Source organism: Chelonia mydas, chromosome 11, assembly GCF_015237465.2.
Source record: "Chelonia mydas isolate rCheMyd1 chromosome 11, rCheMyd1.pri.v2, whole genome shotgun sequence".
Taxonomy (NCBI): Eukaryota; Metazoa; Chordata; order Testudines; family Cheloniidae; genus Chelonia; species Chelonia mydas.
Window position 1 is genome coordinate 43,071,304 of NC_051251.2, and position 18,477 is coordinate 43,089,780.

General features: G+C 41.3%; 1 long non-coding RNA gene across 2 annotated transcripts in view; it reads left to right on the top strand.

Annotated features, from left to right (window-relative positions):
- Nucleotides 1-4,580, top strand: part of LOC122462453 — a 6,935-nt gene extending 2,355 nt beyond the window's left edge. The window contains exons 2-5 of one of the 2 annotated variants that reach the window (XR_006284988.1): nucleotides 50-185; nucleotides 1,441-1,527; nucleotides 3,688-3,797; nucleotides 4,477-4,580. This is a non-coding gene — a long non-coding RNA (uncharacterized LOC122462453). Of the gene's footprint in view, nucleotides 1-49; nucleotides 186-1,440; nucleotides 2,255-3,687; nucleotides 3,798-4,476 lie in introns of those variants that run through there. The other variant, XR_006284987.1, reaches the window with a different exon arrangement.
- The last annotated feature ends 13,897 nt before the right edge of the window (nucleotides 4,581-18,477 follow it).

The following is an 18,477-nucleotide window of genomic DNA, read 5'->3' on the forward strand; positions in this document are numbered from 1 at the left end:
AATGAATTTATTCTGTTGCAATATGCTATTTTCTTTTTATTCTTCTTAGGTGTGCATTTAATGCTGAAGTGCTTGCAACCTTCAGTAAAACACCGTTTATTGAAAAATAGACTTTTATAGCACCATTTGGCAGCTACCAGTGACTTTTGATCTGCTCCAGCAGCAAAAGGAGAGAGACTATATTGGTGAGATCAAATACAGAACAAGGTGTATTGCAGTATTCTCTGAAGCAATTGGTTTTTGTTTTTGAAAGGGTACAGTTACTGGGGAACTCTGATTGTGTATATGCCTGAGTTCCACAATGGTCTGTTTTTCTGCAGTGCTCTCTGTGCTATAGCCTGAGATACTGCAGCTGTTTTTAAGGTCATTTCCTTTTATTTTAAATAATTGTTCATTTAACATATGTCGTTAAACTCATTCTTGCGTCAAAAGGAGGCGATTATACTTCCTGACCCTGAAAGCAAGGTGGGTGGTTTTGTTTTATAATTAAATTTGCTGTGTTCAATTTCATATTTTTCTTTCTCTGCTGTTTCCTAAAGAGCATGCCAAAAAAGATAAAAGAGACCGATGATACAAGATACACTTTTTAAATGCCAGCGTTGTCTCGCTAACGCACACAGTTCTAAAGTTTTAGCTTCAGAGGGACACCAGCAAGGTGCTGTCCATCATTTTAAAAATAATTGTTTTATTCACTGTGGTTTAAAATAGCCCCTTGAAACCTAGAACTAAAATATATTTCCATATTCAAATGTACAGTGCTTGTTTTGCCTCTAACACATACACTTGTGTGATACTGCAAGGGTGCCCATGATTCTGCCAAAAGGGATGTTTTAAAAGAAAAATGCAGTAGTTAATTTGGGTTTAAAGCATATTGTAAGAATTTACATGTACTTTGCAAAAGACATAAGGAGTGGGAAATTGATCAAACTATTTATCTTCCAAATCAGCACAATCTTAAGAACAAAGGACTTTCCTGCCCCAGTAACAGTGGGACACATTCTCATACCTTTGTTCATACTGAGTGGCACCTAACTCCTGGGGCAGTGCCTTTGAAATCAATGGGGCTTCTGAAGGAGTTATGGTACTACTCAGTGTTAGGAAGAGCATCAGAATCTGGCCCAGTGTAAGTAAAGCAAATCCTTTAATACAGATTTGCTTGAAGACGGACGTTCAGTTATCCCAGAACAATATCATCAACTGTAAATCATGTTTACAGGTCCAAGGTCAAATTAAACGTTTTAAACCTTTAATAACCATCAAATTGGAAATCTGTAGAATGAAATGATGTGCAGAAAGGCATGATGGACTGGAAATAGTTAATCTTGCAAGAGAAGAGTTTTCACTCATTGAGAGAGAGAGAGACTCGTTGAGTGTAAATATGAAAACTAGGTACAAATTATTTAACCAATGAAGCATCTAACTAATTTAACACTTCCCTAGTGCCTTGGATTTTCTTCTGAAACCCCCAGAGAGGACTGAGGAAGCAATTGTGGAGTCCCACTGCCAGAGAGAGTGAAGAAATGGAGGGTAAGCGATACAGTGACTGTGTGACTGGATTGGTGCTCAGGTGAGGGTAAAATGGGTGAGCAGAACTTCGAAGTGCTGATTTCATTGCTATAGCTGGAAAGGGGTAACTTCAGCAGAAAAACTCCCAGACAGCAGCATGACGGTTGAACCTCCAGAAAGCTTTGTACTCTGCTAGGACAAATACCAGTCTAATGAATGGTCTCTCACCACCACTATCAGTGTCAATGCTGGTAAAGTCAGTTCAGCAAGATATTCTGCACATGAATCCCCCATTGATGTCAGTGGTAGTGCCCTGCACTGAGTGAATGGAGAACATGCTGCAGGAGACATCTGCAGTGTAGGTCTGAGACAATATTTGTTGCTTTACGTTTTGCAAGCTGATAGCCTGGTGTATATTCTTGGCCACTATATGTGAATATATTTCCACATTTTTGACTCTACAGTTGTTGTTTTTTTAATAGAGCAGGAAATCCTGGTCCCACTGAACTCAGGATAAAACTGCACACTCTACGCCCATAGTACATCATGGAGACAATTGGCATTATGGTGGTCATAGAGTGATACATATTAATAACCATAATGGGCCAATTTTTGGTCCCACAGAAGACATGGAGAGGTTTGCCATTGACTTGCAATTATTAGTTCCAATTGTTAATATGCATTTCTTTAACATTATCAAGGTGTCATAATATCAACCGACATTATCCTGTACTGTATTATGCTATGGACTGATGTAATGGACTAAATAATAATTGAGTGTGTGTGTATACATGTTTATATATATATATATATATATATATATATATACATACACACACACACGTTACACCATGTCTGCTTCTTTTTTAAACAACTGCAAAAACCATAAGCAAAGAAAATCAATCCACAAACCTCTAATTAAAGAAGATAACACAGTTTACAAGAATTGCTTGGGATTTAGCCACAAAACTCCTATTGATTGAAATGTGAATTGTGTGGCTAACTCACAACTGGCTCTTTGAAAATGCAGAATGTGGGAATGATGATAAACCCACAACACCAAGTACATAGATATGCTGGAGACAGATACATTAGGGCAAAAATTCATGCAAATGATGATAATATGCACTAAAAATGTTATAACAAGGTAGTGGAAGTTCTAGCTGTGTAATTTTAATGTGCATATGCCACTGAACATTGTGCTAGCTGCATGCCAGTTGCTAAAGAACCCTTACAGGGTGTATCATATAAAGGTTTTCCTGAGAGGAAAGTGAGATAAGAAAAACTGGGTGGAAAACTAGCTATCAACTGTTTAATCAGTGGAGCATCTATCTAACATAATACTTCCCTAGTTCCTTGGATTTTCTTCTGTGCCCCCAGTTTGGAGGGGACGGTGGAAGCAAACCTCAGGCTCATCTGATGGGTGGACCTAGTTTGAAGACTCAGTTATCCCTCTGAGATAGCTGACAGCAGCTCAGGCTATAGGTTTGAACGCAGAGGGCAGAAAGGGAGAGCATCTCTAATTCTCAAAAGAGGAGTTGGGATTTATCTCTGTGGTTAGGCACATGGTTATCAATTATAATTCGACATAGCTTGAGATGAGTATTTCTGTATATACTTAAGACAAGTGGTCGTTCTCAGATCAGTTTCTCTCGTTAATTACTTCAAGCCTGGTCCCATGTTTCTTTCCTATATTTGTACTATATATAGCCCATTACTTGTTTTCAACAAAAAGGTATTGTCCATGTACGGTCTGTTTCTTGCTACCTTGTGGAGGCTACTCTTTTTATGGTAACAGTAGTAGCAGATAAAGGGATAAAGTAGTAGATAAAGTAGTGGATACAGAATCTAATAAGACCACCTTGGAAGCACACTACTCAGTATCATTAGAGGGGTCTAGAGAGGCAATCCTTTGCTCCAGAAAATGAAAACAATTACTGCAAAATAAGGGTAATTTGAGAACTTTATTCTACCTTATATTGAGAAGTTCTACCAAATTGTATTGTTCAGACAGCTGATCAGGTAGGAATTCGGGACTGCCATAATACTTTATTCCCACACACACACACACACTAACCCCCATGCTCACAGAGTCCTGTGTGAAAAGTCAATGCACATGCCTAATAAATACAGATGAAGGGCAATATCAGAACTGCTGTGAAGTCCTTTCATTTATGACAGCTCCTGGGAGAACAAAGGAACAGTATCAGTGCAGGAACTCGCTGTATTATTAAGGCAAAGTGTCCATTGGCTGAAGAGAAAGCGATCACAAAGGGACAATGCTATTTAAGGTAATTAACATAATCTCCATTACCATAATATGTAAGCACCTCCCAATTTTTAACACACAAGCCCTGTGAGACAGATAAGTCCTATTACTCTCATTTTCAGAGGGAAAACTGGGGCACTGAGTGCCAGATTCCATTGAAATCAATGGCACTTAGGCACTGAGCGGCTTTTGAAAATCCCACTAGGAGTCTCTCCGCTTCTTTAGATACCTAAATACTTATAATAATCTGGCCCAGACAGACTAAGTGACTTGTCTAAGTATGCAGTGTAGTTGTAGCCATGTCGGCCCCAGGATATTAGAGAGACAAGGTGGGACTTGTCAAAGGTCACATGAGAAGTATATGGTGGATTAGGAAATTGAACCCAGATCCCAGGCTAGTCCCCTAACCACTAGACCATCCCTTCTCCCGATGTGATGCAAGGGGTGCCATCTTCTATAGCAAGCTATCATTACCAGTGTTGCCAAATTTAGCAATTTTGTCACTAGATTTAGCAACTTGTTGATTTCCCTAATGCGGAAATAAGTGTCAAAGCGACCAATGACAAATCTAGCAAGTAGCAACTTTCACTGCCAATTACAGTGATATTCAGAGAAAGAAATTGCCAATTTGCATAGTCACAAAATCATTCACAAGCAGTTCAATAGTGTTAATAAAATCCATTCCATGTTCTTCTTACTAGATTCTGCTGCACACCAAGTCAATGTCATTACGTCTCACTTGGCATGTCCTCGGAAGGAAGTGCAGTCCGGGGTTTCTTGGGCTGAAAGTCTGTGAATGACAAGAAGGGTTTGACTAGAGCTTCTGGTGGCAGAATAAATGCTTAGCACGTAACTGGGGCTCAGCTTAGATTCTTTGGTGGCAGGGAGGAAGGAGGTGAAAAGCCAGATATATGGGGAAGGGAAGGCTGGACAAGAGGAAGATACAACTGCCCTTAGGGGGAAAAGTTTTGATCTTCTGCTTAGTAAAAACCATTAATGACCAGGGCAGATGCCACTCCCTGGGCGAGGGTAATGCAGGAAAAACCATTTGTCAACAGATCTTTGAGCCTTTGGCCACTGAAACGTTAACTGATCAAAATCCCTCTCCAAGGAGTGGGAAGCTGGCTTGTCTAGCTGGACGATTCCTTGGGACTTTGCTGAACCTGCCCCCATGACTAACTTCTGCCCTCACCTTGCCCAGGCAAGAGGACACTCCTGGGGGGGGCCCAGATTCCTTTAGTCCCTGTGAGCTGTCCCAGGCAGAGCGAACCTGCCTCCCCCGGAGCAGATGTTGCCGTGAGAAAAGGCGCCTGTGGAACTTGTTCCACACTGCCCAAGAGGGGCAGTTTGGTCTCTCCAGACATAGAAAACGTTATTCTTTGTGCCAATCAAATCCCACCTCATGGTCCGCCCTAAATCCTAGAGCTCAGCTCCCAGCCAGCAAAATCCCCAAACTGCGCCTGGGATCACTAGGGGCTTTGCTGCAATCACTGACTCTGAATTCTCTGAACTTCACTTCAATTCTTTCCATCGGCCTGCGAATGCATTCTGTCTGCCTGGGGTTTAGTCTCCCCCTGATTCTGAGCTCTCTCTTTCACTAACCTATCAGCTCAAGATAACAGAGGGTAGGTGTAACGAGGCTGATTCTGGTGGGACCCAACTGAGAGTGCCAATTCAGGACAAATTGCTTCAAGCAGGGCAGTTACAGCCCAAGGCTGGGGTTTCTGTGCGCACCAAGGCAAACCAAGCCAGCCAAACAGAGAAGACTTTGGTTTTACTCCACTGGCTAACCACAGGTCACACATCCAATTCCCTTAGACACTCCAGTTTCCCAGTATCACCACCAGTGCCGCTCGTTATGGGGACAAATGGTTATGAAAACCAATACCCCAGTAAAAGAAAAAAGGTTCTCTCGATCCCAAAGGACCAAGCCGCAGACCCAGGTCAATATACAAATCAGATCTTACCCACAAATCATGCTGTTGCCAATCCTTTAGAATCTAAAATTTAAAGGTTTATTCATAAAAGGAAAGAAATATAGATGAGAGTTAGAATTGGTTAAATGGAATCAATGACATACAGTAATGGCAAAGTTCTTGGTTCAGGCTTGCAGCAGTGATAGAATAAACTGCAGGTTCAAATCAAGTCTCTGGAGTACATCCACAGCTGGGATGGGTCTTTCAGTCCTAGGTTCAAAGCTTCAGTGTAGCCAAGTTCCTCCAGAGGTATGAAGCAGGATTGAAGACCAGATGGAGGAGCTGCAGCAGCTTTTTATATTCTCTTGCCATGTGGTCTTTCTTTCTTTGTTCCAGAGAGAAGCTGTCCATCACATAGTCTGGAAAAACCTCCGAGTTCTGTCCATAGGCATGTCCCTGCATACCTTGCTGAGTCCCAAGGCATGTCTGCCTTCTCTCAATGGGTCAGTTGTATGGCTGATGGTCCTTAATGGGCCACCAAGCAGGCTAGACAGAGCTGACACCAACTTGTCTGGAGTGTCACCCAGAAGCATAGCAAGTTTGAACTACAGACAGTATAGAGCCAATATTCATAACTTCAACTATAAAAATGATACACATATACAGATAGCATAATCATAACCAGCAAACCATAACCTTGTCTTAGACACCTCATTTGACCCCCTTTATATAAGATTTGGTGCCACTACAAGACCTTGGTTGCAACAATGATCTATATGGTCCCAGTTCAAGTCAATAACGTCACAGTAGGGGGGACTGATGCAAGGAATCAAATGCTGCTTTGCAGGGTCACTATTTCCATGACACCATATTGCCTCTCCTTCTTTTTTCTATTTATTGTCTTTCCTTTTCTTTCTTCCACCTATTCTTAACTTTCTTAACTTTCTTCATTTTTAAGTTTTAATTTCCCCTCTCCTTTATGTAAAGAGTTTATTCCCTTTCTCTGGTTTCCGCCTGAATGAATCTTATGCAGAAGCAAATTTTTCTGACAGACAGGCCATTTTCCTGTGTCCCCATTTATTGGTAAAGGCGGTCTTTGGTCTGTTTATGGGGAACGTGAGCAATTTAAAGCTGAAGGCAACTTTAACTCATGCTTTGTGAATGCATCTCTCTTATCCAGCTTGCTTAGGGGCTGAATGTTGTACACTGGAGTGGTCCAGCATAAAGATAAACTTGATGAAGGAATAATAGGTAGTGAGGAGCAAAACCCAGCACAACTTCATAGGTTAGTTTGGTTCAAAGAAGCTTCTGGAAGCTTACTTAAAGCTTAGCTGAATTATTACCCAGATTTTGATGCTGGCCATCGAGTGCAATCCTCACTAGGCTCCACTTCTCTCCTTCGGTGGGACTGCCCAGAGGCCTCTGTCTTGGGTGATCAGTTGTCCTGATTTTATAGGGACAGTCCCGATTTTTGGGTCTTCTTATATAGGCTCCTATTACCCCCGACCTCCTGTCCTGATTTTTCACACTTGCTGTCTGGTCACCCTACCTCTGTCTTTGAGAGGAAGGCTGAAACCTTTACTTTCCAGCTATTCTCTTCTCTTTTCTCCTTTCATACCCAACCTCCTGGCAGCTCCTTTTCTTGTTGAGGGAAATCAGTGGTCTGTACTTTTCACCTTCTCTTAGAGAGGCATGGCTTTTAGTTCTCTCTCCCACCACACCCCCACCCTCACAGCAGTTTCTTTCTGAGGAGAAGACATTCAAGGCCATGATTTCATTCCCCTCTCTTAGGTTGAGGCTTTGTTAGTCTTTCTACTATTCCCCACTGCTGCTTAATCTAAGTTCTCCATTCTGTGGGGGCTAAGCAATCCATTTTGTTCATGTTGTATCCCATAGCAGATGAGTTAGCAGCAGTGTGGGCCCAGAGGAGAGATTCTGAGAGGGACTGGGTACTGCTCTAGAACCCCAAAAGACAAAGGACAGACTGATTGGGCTTGATAGGGGTTTGCAGGAAGGCTCTCAGGAGTGGAGGCCAAACTTGAGGGTCAAGAAAAATAAGCAGAGAGAAGAAAGGCCATCTTGGGTCCTCATTCATGGGAAGGGTCCTTAACCACTCATTTTCAACTCATTTTAAAAAGTTTGCTTCAAAGAGTTAGCAAAAGTTTGGGCTGGTTCTTAGACTAGCTATATCAGTTCTCCTCTGAATAACAGCTTGAACAATTTGTCCAACAGGACAAGTTTGCACATCATGTTGCTGTGATTTAGGTGACATTCTTTTTATTACAGTAAAAAGAAAAGGAGTACTTGTGACACCTTAGAGACTAACAAATTTATTTGAGCATAAGCTTTTGTGAGCTACAGCTCACTTCATCAGATGCATTCAGTGGAAAATACAGTGGGGAGATTTATATACACAGAGAACATAAAACAATGGATGTTACCATACACACTGTAAGGAGAGTGATCAGGTAAGGTGAGCTATTACCAGCAGAAGAGTGGGGGGGTGGGGTGGAATCACTATTTTGTAGTGATAATCAAGGTGGGCCATTTCCAGCAGTTGACAAGAACGTCTGAGGAACAGTGTGTTGGGGGGTGCCATGCGGGTACCCATAGCAATGCCGCTGATTTGAAGGTATACATTGTCCCCAAATGTGAAATAGTTACGGGTGAGGACAAAGTCACAAAGTTCAGCCACCGGGTTTGCCGTGACATTATCAGGGATACTGTTCCTGACAGCTTGTAGTCCATCAGCGGCACTGCTATGGGTACCCGCATGGCCCCACAGTATGCCAACATTTTTATGGCTGACTTCGAACAACGCTTCCTCAGCTCTCGTGCCCTAATGCCCCTACTCTACTTGCACTACACTGATGACTTCTTCATCATCTGGACCCATGGAAAAGAAGCCCTTGAGGAATTCCACCATGATTTCAACAATTTCCATCCCACCATCAACCTCAGCCTGGACCAGTCCACATAAGAGATCCACTTCCTGGACACTACGATGCTAATAAGCGATGGTCATATGAACACCACCCTATATCGGAAACCTACTAACCGCTATGCCTACCTACATGCCTCCAGCTTTCATCCAGACCACACCACATGACCCATTGTCTACAGCCAAGCTCTACGATACAACCGCATTTGCTCCAACCCCTTAGACAGAGACAAACACCTACAAGATTTCTATCAAGCGTTCTTACAACTACAGTACCCACCTGCTGAAGTGAAGAAACAGACTGACAGAGCCAGAAGGGTACCCAGAAGTTACCTACTACAGGACAGGCCCAACAAACAAAATAACAGAACGCCACTAGCCGTCACCTTCAGCCCCAAACTAAAACCTCTCCAACGCATCATCAAGGATCTACAACCTATCCTGAGGGATGACCCATCACTCTCACAGATCTTGGGAGACAGGCCAGTCCTTGTTTACAGACAGCCCCCCAACCTGAAGCAAATTCTCACCAGCAACCACACACCACACAACAGAACCACTAACCCAGGAACCTATTCTTGCAACAAAGCCCGTTGCCAACTGTGCCCACATATCTATTTAGGGGACACCATCATAGGGCCTAATCACATAAGCCACACTATCAGAGGCTCGTTCACCTGCAAATCTACCAATGTGATATATGCCATCATGTGCCAGCAATGCCCCTCTGCCATGTACATCGGCCAAATGGAACAGTCTCTACGTAAAAGAATAAATGGATACAAATCAGACGTCACGAATTATAACATTCAAAAACCAGTCGGAGAACACTTCAATCTCTTTGGTCACTCGATTACAGACCTAAAAGTGGCAATACTTCACCAAAATCCTTCAAAAACAGACTCCAGCAAGAGACTGCTGAATTGGAATTAATTTGCAAACTGGATACAATTAACTTAGGCTTGAATAAAGACTGGGAGTGGATGGGTCATTACACAAAGTAAAACTATTTCCCCATGTTTATTCCCCCCACCCCCCCCATTCCTCACACGTTCTTGTCAACTTCTGGAAATGGCCCACCTTGATTATCACTACAAAAGGTTCCGCTCCCCCCCACCCCCGCTCTCCTGCTGGTAATGGCTCACCTTACCTGATGACTCTCCTTACAGTGTGTATGATAGCACCCATTGTTTCATGTTCTCTATGTATATAAATCTCCCCATTGTATTTTCCACTGAATGCATCCGATGAAGTGAGCTGTAGCTCACGAAAGCTTATGCTTAAATAAATTTGTTAGTCTCTAAGATGCCACAAGTCCTCCGTTTCTTTCTGTGGATACAGACTAACACGGCTGCTACTCTGAAACCTGTCACTTTTTATTGCAGTGACATTGCACCAACCCAAAAGATGTTTCAAGACACTAAATCTTTCAAGCTTCATATTTGGAATAGGGCCTCTTTCAAAACTGCAGTTTTCCCATCACTGATGCCATCTTAGTATTATAGAGTCCCTTAGCTTTCATTCTAATTATATACTTTTGCAACACAGTGAAGACTTGTGGTAAAGTGATGCAATGTATTTCCTCTCTGGGATGTAAGGAAAGGATCTTCTCAGATCCTTTGGCGTTCACATTTGTAACTCAGCCATCTACTACAAAAATAAGAGATTTCAAAGCAGAGAAATGTTTTATAAATAAAATAATTAAAAAAAGATAATTGCAATATCTCAAGAAGAAGAGTGTCTTTAAAATAGATTAAAATAAAAACCCATTTATAGGGTCTTGTGAAGACATAGTAGCTTATTTTTAGTTTACTTCACACTCCTTTCATGATCCCCCATTTCAAAATAGGAGTGTTGAAATTTTCGTCTACTGTCTAATATATTGATATTTTAAAAGTATGTCAGTTTGATAGCACACTCTTGCAGAAATGTCATTGGAGACATTTATGGACTGATCCACTGATGGAAATCAGTGGAAGGTGTCTTTTCATTTACTTTAATGGGCTTTGGATTAAGAACATAAGAATGGCCATGCTGGATCAGACCAATGGTCCATCTAGCCCAGTATCCTGTCTTCTGACAGTGGCCAGCAACAGATGCTTCAGGGGGAATTAACAGAATACAGCAATTTTGAGTGATTCATCTCCTGTCGTCCAGTGTCAGTTTCTGACAGTTGGAGGATTAGGAACACCCAGAGCATGGGGTTGCATCCCTGACCATCTTGGCTAATAGCTAGGGCCCTACCAAATTCACAGCCATGAAAAACGCATCACATACTGTGAAATCTGGTTTCCCCCATGAAATCTTGCTATTGTAGGGGGGTTGTGGTATTGCCACCCTCACTTCTGCCCTGCCTGCAGAGCTGGGCAGCCGGAGAGCAGTGGCCGCTGGCTGGGAGCCCAGCTCTGAAGGCAGCACTGCCACCAGCATCAGCACCGAAGTGAGGGTGGCATGGTGTGGTATTGCCACCTTTCTGCACCACCACCGACAGCAGGTGCAGAAAGGTGGCAATAACCTTCCCTTCTGGGCTGCTGCTGGCAGTGGTGCTGCCATCAGAGCTGGGCTTCTGGCCAGCAGCCACTGCTCTCCGGCTGCCCAGCTCTGCAGGCAGGGCAGACATGAGGGTATCAATACCGTGACCACACCCCGCTAATCTTGAGACCACTTTTGGGTCATGATCCCCAATCTGAGAAATGTTGACTTAAGGGCTTTATATGTTTATAATTTTAAATACATATTCATGATTTGTAAGAACGTGAAATTCAAGATTTTTAAAATGCAATGACCATGAAATTTACCAAAAAGGACCATGAATTTGGTAGGGCCTTACTAACACTCATTGAAATACCTATCTTCCATGAACTTATCTAATTCTTTTTTGAATCCAGTTATACTTTTGGCCTTCACAACATCCCATGGCAACAAGTTCCAAACGTTGACTGTTTTGTGAAGAAGTACTTCCTTACGTTTGTTTTAAACCTGCTGCCTATTACAGGCCCACAAAGAATAATCCACAGAAATATGTAGATAAAGAATATGAAGATAGATGAGTTCTCCTGCTCTGCCCTCCCACAAATCGTGGTCTGGTTGGAACTTCTCACGGCTCTCTGTGTATTAATGTATGTGTAGGCACATATTGATTCTGTGCATTGTGAGTGTGTTGTACACAGAAGATATTTAAAGTAGGTGCTGAGTAAAGAAAAGGACATTTTTAACCAATGGTTTGGACTCCTATTGGAAATGCACTTTCATATCAAACCTGTACCACCTACAAATAGGTTTTCCTAGTGATCAAATCAGATCGCAGCTAGGTGAGGGTTTGCTTTTAATTTTATGATGTAAAAGCACTGTTAAATGCTTCCAGTAGATAATACTTAATTTGGAAAGGAACCTAAATGCAGCACAGAGATTGACACAAATTATCCAGACCTTTGTAAGTTAACCAGAGTATTGAATACTTCTGACTAGAGTCCATTTAGACTTTGTAATCTAAACACTTACCCATGGGGTCTTCCTCCTGAGATGAACTTTTGGCAGTGGATATATAAACATACTTTATGTGCTAGGTCCTTTTTCACTAACATGCTTTGGTTTGGCACAGTAAAAAGTAAGAGGAGCGAGGGCGGAGGGGTCAGCTGCTTCCTGACTTCTAAAATCTTTATCAGTACTAGCAACTCCTCAGTTTGTGTCGGTGATTTGTGGTATTGTTGTTTATCTGTATATCAGTCACTTTAGACGCACTGTTTAGATCCAGTGGTCTCAAGACCATTTGCAATCTCTGCTAGGCTTGTTGTGCCAGACAGGGCAGACATCTGGTTGTCAGTTATAATTGCATTCTACACCAGAAGTTGTTTTTAAATACTCTTGATTCCCTTTGAACGCAGCACTGTGATGCACAACAGTTTCAAGCCATTAATGCAAGAAGCAGCATCAATACATGGCTCTAGCCTAGTTTGAAAGATTTATGAGATATGGTGGAGAGGGGGGTCATTTTACAAAAGGGTGAAAGGGTGGCTGTTTTAGCCTGCATGGGTTTTAATGATACAGCAGTTTCCTTTCCAGCCTGTACAACTTATTCTTTGAACACTGACAGAAATAGTGCATCAGAAAATTATTTTGTGGTGTTGCCATGTTTACTGTTTCCTGTTATCTTTCTTGGGAAGTATTTTAACAGAAATTAGGGCAACAGATAAAAACCAACAACCACTGGATGAAAAGATTTACTATAACGCTTCCTTCTCTGTCTAATATGGTGGACTGTGATTTAAACCCTACAGGCTCTCGACAGGATATGACACCAATTAAAAACAAGAAGCCTAATTTTTGGACAAAATAATCACATAATCTCCTTCCTATTATCTGGTTAAAGGGTTACCGACACCACATTTATTTCTTGCCCAGAATCCTGGATTTATTAGCCTAGCAAACTGTTCTTGTTTACGTTATATGATCCAATGAAAATTAGTGTATGTCAAGACACAAAACAGCCTTCAGTATTGTAAAGAGAACTTATTTTCCCCTGATAATTTTTGCATTGGGTCAGGAATGCACAGAAATATAATTTAGCAGCTGATCTTGGTTGGATTTGGATTTGCTGTTTAATACCAAATAAATTAACCATAAAAAGTAAAAACCAACTCTACAGGGAAAAATTAAGCTTAAGGGTCTTTCCTTAGCTTTGAATTGAAATGGCAGCGAACACTTGAGTTTAACTGAAAAGCATTATTAGGTCAGAGACCAAAATGATAAAGTGCACTGCTTCTCTTAGTTCCTCTGTGATGGTTTGAGCCTAGTGTTATGATCTAAGTTTTGTTTTAAAGGCAAAAACTTCAACAAGGTAAGGAGATGGCTGGCATAACCTAATAAGTGAAACATTAGTATTTGCCTTTTTGACACCTGGTTTAAGACCAACTAATGGTCCTAAGGCACAGTAGTCTTGGTTTCAGTTCAGCCCCTGGTGGACTGTGTTATATATTACATATGGGCTCTAGCAATGTGTTTCATTCACATACATTTTCCACAGCTCTGTCTTGAAAGGGAGAAATTACATTCTCTCTCACTCACTCTTGAAGCCTGCAATTTTCTTAATTACTAAAATTCCCTTTCCACACATGTAATTGGTCAACCCTTCATTACATCCCCAAACGGGTGTCCAGTAAGCAGAACCCTGTAAAAATGAGACTCACTACGCTCCAAAACGGTCAAATCAGAATATTAAAAAATCTCCTTTTTGGTGCATCATTTGCAGGGATGAATCTAATTTCTTCTTGGACTTGGATATAATTATTTTTACAATCTGGTTTTATTTTTAAAAATACTTTCCTAGCTTCTGCAGCTTCACAAAGTCACATACTGTGCTGGAGGTTTGCATCATCTTAAAGCCGCATATTCTAAAAGTAGGATACACTTTGTTGTAGTTATTAAAGTATTTCACAGGAGGGCTGCTTTCAAATGAATAGATACATTGTTTCTCTCAATTTCAAGGTTAATTTTTACCCAGTGTGTTTTGCTGATGCACATCTCATTTTTCTCATTTCCTTGTCTTTTTCCTAATCTAAAAACTGTTGTTATTTAGTAACAACAACTACATAATGTTTGCAGGGTTCTAGTTGTAATTGAGATTAGTGTGAGCAGAGGAACTCTTATACCGAGCTAGATGTGTTAGCTCTCTTCTGTACCACCATTTTATTGCTGTTGTGGGCAGACAGCAAAATGGTGGTTACTAGGAGTTTAATGAACAAGAACATGTAACATGTTCATTGTAATATCATGGAATATTTAGTTGCACTGGCAAAAATAAAGAAGGTTTCTAATGGACATATTGGGCTTCATGTACATACCAGGGTACTTCCTGAGCCCTGCATCTCCCCACATTCCAAATCCACATTTTCTTTGTGGAATGTACAAAGCCAGTGAACCCTGACTTTATATTAACAGTTCCCCAGGAATGATCAGATAATTGTGTACATTACATACACCCCCAAACAGTAACAAGAATAATCATAGTAACTTTGTGGGTGTGTATATTCATGTTATTCATAGAGCTCCGAATGTCACATAGTCAGCAGCCCCAGGACCAGCTTGCATTAAGAATAAATGTTTTGCTTGTGAATAAATGGTCCCTCCAGATCAAGGTTGAGGTCATTGGCAAGATACTGTGGGTTAGCTCATTCTGCAGCTATGTGCATGTGTTAATACAGGAGTTAATTTTTAGACTCTCAGTCTCTTTCCTTCACAAGCAAGTTATTCAGCCAATTTTTTAAAAAAATATACAGATGAACAGCTGATTACATGCATCAGTGTAAATATCTTGTGGCTAAACAGGAGCCATAATAAACTGTGACGGTGGGCTATCACTAGCTAGATTTCAAGTAGTGCAATAGAAGGAGAACTAGAAAAATGGTAACTGAAATGCAAATTGCATTTGATTACCCACAGCAGAATTAGCATCTTCATTTCTCTGCCCAAACATTATTTCTTTTTCCCCAGGTACACAGTTACTTTACTATACTTGAGAAAGCAGAGGTTCACAGCACACAAGCAACCACCAATGAAACAGAAATATGCTAACAGTTGAGAGTCAGTGTGCAGTTTGCCCTATATAAAATAGATCTGCAGTAACGTATTTATGGCCCACACAACCATATTGTTTTCTGTCTTTGGTGTGCAAGGATTGTAAACAGAGGAAAAAATGTGTAGGCTATTAAATCTAGTAGTAACAAGGCTCTTAAAGCCAGGTTTATTATACCAGTGTAGGCAGAAGCTTCCCTTTTTTTATCTGTGGGTGTTAAATCCCCTGTCTGAAACAAGATTCCTGCTCCAATAATATTAATCTCACTGTATCTTTGGGAAAGAGGGAATGGACGGATGTCCATAAACTAAGGGCACCACCTGGTGGTTAATTCGCAGAATGTGGTGTTGATAAAAATCAATGAGAATTCACACACTAAGGGGGTCCACCCCATGAACAGTTTTAAATATCATGATCAGACATGGATTTATATTTTGAGGAAAACAAAATGAAACAATTCTCAGTGTTTAGATTTTACTGACTTTTATGCACTCAAGCCAAGCATTATCCATTTCTTCCCCATACAATCTGTTTTGTGAGCTGGCAGTGCATTTCAAAATGGCTTATTTTGATGATGTGGTCATAATTCTAAATAATTTGATTTCCAAACATACACATTAAATTGTGGTCTTGCCAGAAAATCCTTGCACAGAAAAAAGACTGTCCTAAGCTAAACAGAAAAGAAGCGATTACACGATCCAAATACCTTTCCTTAGGGTTTTGGTGCTGTTTGCTGGGAAAGGCTAAACAAAGAAAATATTTGCCAAAACATAAATGCTTCTTTTGTCGGTCATAAACTAGAAACAGAGATCTCAACCGTGTTCTCTAAAATCTAAGGAGGAACTGAGAAACAGTGCCTGATGAGCAATTTTTTATTTTATTTTAGTTTTGCATTTTAGAATGCTTGTAAGTGCACTTGTATTAGAAATATTCGGAAACAAATGTATTTACAACATAATTCGTCCACCTCCTCAAACTCAGAAATCAGAGAGCCCACTAAACACACACAAACACACACAGATGCTGTATGTCTGCCGAGTTGAAGTTCCATATATATGGATGTATGTAAGGTGGAATTTAAACCGTCAGCCTCCAATAAAATTGTATGTCTGTTATAAAACTGCTACACCTTGACTCCAGACTACACTGAATCCCAAATTAAACACCCCATTTGCTCTACTGCAACAAGGAGAAAGGTTTGCTACACTCAACAGTGAACACAATTACAGACAGGAAACATTCTCTTCACCGTCTGTCCATATGATAGCAACACCTAAGCAACCCCTGTAAGCCATATTTTTCTCCAGTTCCTGCCTCCTCTTACCAGCAGGTTCAATGAGGGGGGAAAGTGAGTTGGCACATAATGTTTAATTCCACATTGCTTCCCTAATTATTTAACTAGATGGACAGGAAACACCAGTGGTTTAAAAAGCGAGCAGGTAGCGTGTTTTACTACAAAATGTCTTCCTGGATTTCATGAATAACTCAGTGTCACAAACAGAAATAGCTGGCATGTTGAAGGCAGTGTAGATTTCTATAAGCATTATATATAATGTATGTGCTTTCCTTGTAATGCTCATGAACGATCCATTCCACAGCAATGTCTGTGCTCCACAAATACTGCTAAATAACGTACAGGGGATTTAAACTTAGGACCTCTTAATTCATATTTCACAGTAAATCCATTGCTTTAGTGACCAGTTGTCTATTTTTTAAAAAAAAGGTTTCGATGGCTAATGTAATTTGAGATGCATACTGTCCTTGGATGCTAATTTTCCATGCTGCCATCGCAGAGTCACTACAGAATTTTGATGTTTTTGTTGTGGCTTATTAAATTAGAAACTGAAGCTCAGTGGGTGTGAGTGAGTGAGTGAAAGAGAGAGAGAGAGAGAAATGAATGTTAATATTGTTTTGTCAGGCCAAGTAAAGTGCAGGCAAAAAAGCAGAGAGTTGCTCAGACTGGTCTGAAGTATTTCAGTCTTTATCAGAAGGGAGCTACCCTCTAGTGGATTGAGGGTGAATTTTACTTTCCTTTCATATCCCATTCTGGTCTTCATTTATTAAATGCAGTGCACCTTCTCTCTAAGGATATTCTTGGCTATTAACCTTCATGCATGATACAGGAGCTGAATGTTAATATTGAAAGTATTTCTTATCAAATGTGGCATTGGAAAGCATGGAGAAGTTATGCTTGCAGCCCAAGAATGCAGATTCCCATGTTTCTTATTCATAGAATCGTAGAATATCAGGGTTGGAAGGGACCTCAGGAGGTCATCTAGTCCAACCCCCTGCTCAAAGCAGGACCAATCCCCAACTAAATCATCCCAGCCAGGGCTTTGTCAAGCCTGACCTTAAAAACTTCTAAGGAAGGAGATTCCACCACCTCCCTAGGTAACGCATTCCAGTGTTTCACCACCCTCCCAGTGAAAAAGTTTTTCCTAATATCCAACCTAAACCTCTCCCACTGCAACTTGAGACCATTATTCCTCGTTCTGTCATCTGCTACCACTGAGAACAGTCTAGATCCATCCTCTTTGGAACCCCCTTTCAGGTAGTTGAAAGCAGCTATCAAATCCCCCCTCATTCTTCTCTTCCGCAGACTAAACAATCCCAGTTCCCTCAGCCTCTCCTCATAAGTCATGTGTTCCAGTCCCCTAATCATTTTTGTTGCCCTCCGCTGGACTCTTGCCAATTTTTCCACATCCTTCTTGTAGTGTGGGGCCCAAAACTGGACACAGTACTCCAGATGAGGCCTCACCAATGTCGAATAGAGGGGAACGATCTCGTCCCTCAATCTGCTGGCAATGCCCCTACGTTTACATCCCAAAATGCCATTGGCCTTCTTGGCAGCAAGGGCACACTGTTGACTCACATCTAGCTTCTCGTCCACTGTAACCCCCAGGTCCTTTTCTGCAGAACTGCTGCCTAGCCATTCGGTCCCTAGTCTATAGCGGTGGATGGGATTCTTCCATCCTAAGTGCAGGACTCTGCACTGGTCCTTGGTGAACCTCATCAGATTTCTTTTGGCCCAATCCTCTAATTTGTCTAGGGCCCTCTGTATCCTATCCCTACCCTCCAGCGTATCTACCTCTCCTCCCAGTTTAGTGTCATCTGCAAACTTGCTGAGGGTGCAATCCACACCATCCTCCAGATCATTAATGAAGATATTGAACAAAACCTGCCCGAGGACCAACCCTTGGGGCACTCCACTTGATACCGGCTGCCAACTAGACATGGAGCCATTGATCACTATCCATTGAGCCCGACAATCTAG